Below are 5770 nucleotides of genomic sequence, written 5' to 3'. Positions count from 1 at the left end.
CAGTGATGTAACCATTATGCCATGTGCTGGTCCCCCCAGCCTTTTTTTCAAGCCCCCAGGTCCAGGATTTGAACCGCATAGTTGGTCATATAGGATCAAGCCTCCTTACTACCACAACACCTGCTGACCCTGTGCTAGACATTCTAACCAAGTATACTTGAGGACCATCAGCTTTCTTTCAGAAACATTTTCACCAGCACAAAATATCAATAATTTTTTTTGCAAAAATTATTATGATTAATTCTGTAATGAAATCATGTAACACTTACCAATGCATTTAATAATATCAGTTTCAAGACCAGCAGATAGCATAATGGTTTCATTGCTGGACTCCCATGTGGTCGACTGCAGTTTGAATCTCGGACCTGGTAGCTTAAACTCATGCCGGGCACGTGTGCGTGCGTGCCCATGATCCTAAGAGGAGAATGGAGGAGAAGAGATTGTGGCATGGCCATCCCCCCGGGGGGTGATTTCTTGCCTTCCGTTTCTCTCTTTCTGGCCAGCCCATGTGCCCTATAGCAAAAAACTTTCAAAAAAACAAACAAACAAACAAAAACTCATGCCAGGCATACCTGAGATTTGTGCATACCCAAGATCCTAAGAGGAAAATGGAGGGGAAAGGATTGTGGCATGGCCACAATCACCCCCGGGGGTGATTTCTTGGTTCTGTCTCTCTCTCTCTCCCTCTCTTTCTCGGGTGAGCACATGAGCCCTATGATGAAAATCTCCCTCTAAAACCAAAACAACAACAAAAAATATAGTAATACCTGTTTCACCCATGAAACACAGAATATATATTTTTTGTAGAATTATTTTATCTAATTTTATTTATTTTAATTTGACCAGAGATGGACAGAGAGAGGGAGATAGAGGGAAAAAATGAGAAAGCAAGCCGCCAGGTCCAGGATTCGAACCACTCAGCCATGTGGAAGTCCAGTGCCTTTAACCACCACACCACCTGCCGGCCCCCACAGAATAACTTTTAAAAATTATTCCAGGGGCTGGCAGGTGGCATAGTGGTTAAGGTGCTGGACTCCCATATGGCCAACTGCAGTTTGAGTCCCAGACTCAGCAGCTTGAAAATCGGTCTGGGTGCATGTGTGCACATGCCCAAAATCCTGAGAGGAGAATGGAGGAGAAAGGATTGCAGTGTGGCCATCCTCCCAGGGGGGGTGATATCCCAGGTTCCCTCTCTCTATTTTATTTTATTTTATTTTAGAGAGGTTTTTGTTATACGGCACATGTGCTTACTAGAGAGACAGAGAGAGACAGTGAGACAGAATGTGAGAAATTACCCCCAAGAAAGATTTGCCATGTCGCAATCCCTTCTCTTCTATTCTCCTCTTGGGATTTTGGGCATGCGCACACATGTGTCTGCATGAGTTTTAAGCTGCTGGACCATCAGCTACGTGGGAGTCCTGCAACGTATCCATTATGTCCTCTGCTGGTCCCACTTTCTGTATTTCTCTGTCTCTCTCTGGCAAGCGCAAGCACCCTATGGTAAAAACCTTAAAAAAATAAATTACTCTTAAGATCAAGCAGGACTATGAAGATTACACAATAGGGCATTTATTTTTCCCAACAAGGTCTCGAGGATATGGGCACACATTGCAGGTTGGGTCTCCAGAAGCAGACACTGAGATGGAATTTGGTGTACGAGTTGTTTATTAGGGAACAGCATCTATAGCAGGATTGAGGAGCAGAAGAAAACACCCCGTGGTGTGGGCCTGACAAAGGCTTCAACCCTGGAAACCCTGAAGTACTGCTTATCAGCGTCCTGTGTCAGGTTAGAGGGGCTGGGTCTTTTTTGTTTGTTTGTTTTTCTTTTTAAAGAGATTTTTTTTTTTTACTTTTTTTTTTTGTGTGTGTGTGTGTGAGAGAGGTTTTTGCTATAGGGCGCGTGCGCTCGCCAGACAGACAGAGAGAGACAGAGAGATAGAAAGCAGGAAATCACCCCCCAGGGGGGATGGCCATGCCGCAATCCCTTCTCCTCCATTCTCCTCTCGGGATCTTGGGCACGTATGCACACGCGCCCGGCGTGAGTTTAAGCCACCGGGTCCGGGACTCGAACCGCGGTCGACTACGTGGGAGTCCAGCGACATAGCCATTACGCTAATTGCTGGTCCCTTTTTAAAGAGATTTTTGCTGCAGCATGCATGCACTCACCAGAGGGGCAGAGACAGAGAAAGCGAGAAACCACCCCGCCACCAGGAGTATGGCCACACTGCAATCAATCCCTTTTCCTTCATTCTTCTCTCAGAATTTTGGGCATGCATGCACACGTGCCCAGCGTGAGTTTCAAGCCTCCAGGTCCAGGACTGCAGTCAGCCATGTGGTATCCAGTCCCTAACCTCCATGCGACCTGCTGGTCCCTAGGGCCAGGTCTTCATACTCTTTCCTTGCTGGGACAGTAGAGAAAGGAGGAATGGCTCCCGGCAGCTGCGGCCATCCTGAAGATGCTGAGGCTGTTCAATGATTGGGTGCGGCTGGGCGGTAGTCTGTTCTCCTTGCAGGAGCCCTTGGGTGGTTTCTCTGCACGTCTACCGCAGCTCACTCCTTATGCTTTTGAATCCATTCTCCACGAATGTTTAGAAAGAGGTTTCTCTGGGATTTCTGTGCACCTCTCTTACAGATATACTTTTTAAAAAATTTTATTTTAGGTTTTGCCATAGGCTGTGTGCACTCACTGGAGAGAGACAGAGGCAGAGAGAGGGAAAGTGAGAAATCAAGAAATCACCCCCCAGGGGGGATGGCCATGCTGCAATCCCTTCTCCTCCATTCTCCTCTCATGATTTTGGGCATGCGTGCACAGGCACTGGCATGATTCTCAAGCTGCGAGGTCCAGGACTTGAACCATGGTTGGCCACGTAAGAGTCCAGTGCCTTAACCACCATGCCACCTGTGGGCCTTGAATATACTTTTTGAGAAACAAACCTCCATCCCCACTTCTGCAGTTGGTCTCGGAACCCACAGTTGACCCATATCTGTTTCTTCCTCGCTGCCTAGTTCCCCTTCACCCTTGGCTGCACCTCTCATGGCCTCAGAGCCGTACCTGGTGGCTGACCTAAGCTCTCTTCTGATGAGACCTGAGTCCCTCTCAAGCCTTTTCAGGCCAGAGGCCTGTACCTGTCCACTAATGTAATCTTTGGGTGAGGGACTATGGAGTCACCCACGCAGGCCAACTGAGGTCTGAACTTATTCTAGCCCCACCCCCACCCCGGAGGTCAGGGTCAGTTACCATACATTGCCAAAACGGTAGCTCCTCTTCTTTGGACACAGGGAGCCCAAAGTGCCCAGCCACAGCTCACATATATAACTCACTGACCTCCTGCTGAGCCCCCTGGCAAAGATGAGAGTTCTTTGGGACCAAGACCGCTAATCATGCAGACTCCAGAGACGTGAGGAAGGGACACACGCAGTCCCTCAGAAGGAGGTCACTGAGAGTGACAGTGGGGCTGCTTCTTGGTTTCTGGGTTTAGTTATTCTCCCTGTGGCACAAGGCCGCACAAAGGGCTTTGGTTCAGAGTGCGCATTGTGCTCTGGACAAGGCATCCTCACAGTATTGCTGCAGACTGGCTCCCCGACTCTGTGCTCAGCCACAGCGGCTCAGTGGGACAGCGTGGGAGATGATCAGTGGATGTCACGGTCCAGGGCCACTTCTGTACCTCCTTTCCTGCTCAGTTGGTCCCTGGTCTGACCAGCGTTATGTGAGCTCTCATGATTGGTCAAAGACTCTCCAGGTCCTCAGGTAGTGTTACTGACAGGAGCTCTACAGGTAGGGAAGGAAAGCTCACACCTGGAGAACAGCCCTGTGGGATCAAAGGGCTGAAACCCTTCCAGGATGGAGGAGTCCAAAGTAGTCAACTTGCCACCAAGGGGCTCGCTGGTCTCACTGAGGAATGGGGTCACATCAGGGGCTCCGCATTGGTCTCTGTTGAAGACAACAGTGGCAACAGCTAGATCTGTCTTGGAAGAGTTAAAAGTGCAGCTGGTGCTTGCTTTGCTTGGTCCTCCTACCATATTCTTGGTTGCCACAATTTAGTGAAATCACGCCAGTCTCCTAACAACACGGCCACATTTCAGTTATGACAGTATTATTCACTGTGCGCCATGGCATAAAGTATGGCCTTTGCCGTGAGCCCTTTAGCCCGCGAATCTCGACGGAAATAGCAGATGTGTATCACGGTCACTAACAACTCACATCTCTCCCTTTGCAGTCCGTTGGTGACTGGTCACTGTACATCCATTGTTCAGTTGGCACACAGACAGCAAAGCATGTGGTCGTGTTGCCTGACTCCCTGTCTATAAAGCCACACGTTGGCTTATAATAATGGATACTTGAAAAAGAAAACCGGTCTACGAAGGTGAAAGTACAGCAAAAACTCCAGGATGTGATAACACTGGAAATAAACATTTTTAAAAATAATTATTTAATTTATTTTAGAGAGACTTTTGCTATTGGGCACATGTACTCGCTGGAGAGACAGAGAGACAGAAAGTGAGAAATCACCCCCCCCCCAGGGGGGATGGCAACGCTGCAATCCCTTTTCCTCCTTGGGATCCCTACTGGGGATCTTGAGGATGCATGCATATGCACCCAGCATGAGTTTTTTTTTTTTTTTGGAGAGATTTTCCCTGTAGGGCTCTTTGGCTCGCCAGACAGACAGAGAGAGACATAGAGACAGAAAGCGAGAAATCACCCCCTAGAGGGGATGGTCATGCCGCAATCCCTTCTCCTCCATTCTCCTCTCGGGATCTTGGGCACGCACGCACATGCGCCCGGCGTGAGTTTTAAGCCACCGGGTCCGGGACACGAACCGCGGTCGACTACGTGGGAGTCCAGCGACATAGCCATTACGCTAACTGCTGGTTCCCTCACCCAGCATGAGTTGTAAGCTGCCGGGTCCAGGACTCAAACTGCAGTCGACTATGTGGGAGTCTAGTGATGTAACAATCACGCCACTGCAAGTCCCATTATTATTATTTTTTACATTTGACCAGAGGTGGTGGGGGGAGTGAGAAAGCAAGCCACTAGGTCTGGGACTAAAACTGTGGCTGGCTGGTGGTGGGAGGTTTGGGCACTGGATCCCACACAGCCAATTGCACAGTTAGAGGCCAGGACCCAGTGGTTTGAGAATTACACATGCGTATGGGTTCCCAGAAAATGGAAAGAAGGGATTGTGGCATAGCTATGTCTCTCTCTCTGTTGAGAACATGAGTTCTATAGCAAAACTTAAAAAAAGAAAAAAGAATAACTCCCTATTCACACATTTCTAGGTAGAAAAAAAAAATCCCTCTTTATAATTTTCTTAGTACAATATGAATACTCAAAGACTAGTCATTTAAATTTCCTTCTTTTAAGTCTCCTAGGGGGAAAAAAAAAAAAAAAAACATCTTGAATGGTTTTTCCTTTCCATGTCATTGGAAAAGCAGAGTCATCTAGTAAACCCTCTTACTAATAGACAATTAAACTGCACGGACTTGAACACATCCACATGACTGTCATGGGTTCCCTCTGAAGCCCTGAATCACATGGACAAAAGCAAACTCCCCTAGAATAACAGAACCACGGAAAATAGGCGGGAGCCACACTGTGGGAGACCAGCAGGAAGCATCTTGGAGGTTAGCCATGACCTGGATTCCTAAGGTACTGAAATAATATCGTGCTTTCGGTCAACCAACAAGTGTTTGTTTATCATCTTCAGCATTGCCTCTGAGGTTCCACCAGTTATGCGGGAACTAAATGACCCCCCCCCCCAAGGCCAACTTG

This window comes from Tupaia chinensis, unplaced genomic scaffold, assembly GCF_000334495.1.
Source record: "Tupaia chinensis unplaced genomic scaffold, TupChi_1.0 Scaffold000154_1, whole genome shotgun sequence".
Taxonomy (NCBI): Eukaryota; Metazoa; Chordata; class Mammalia; order Scandentia; family Tupaiidae; genus Tupaia; species Tupaia belangeri.
This window is presented reverse-complemented; position numbering follows the sequence as displayed.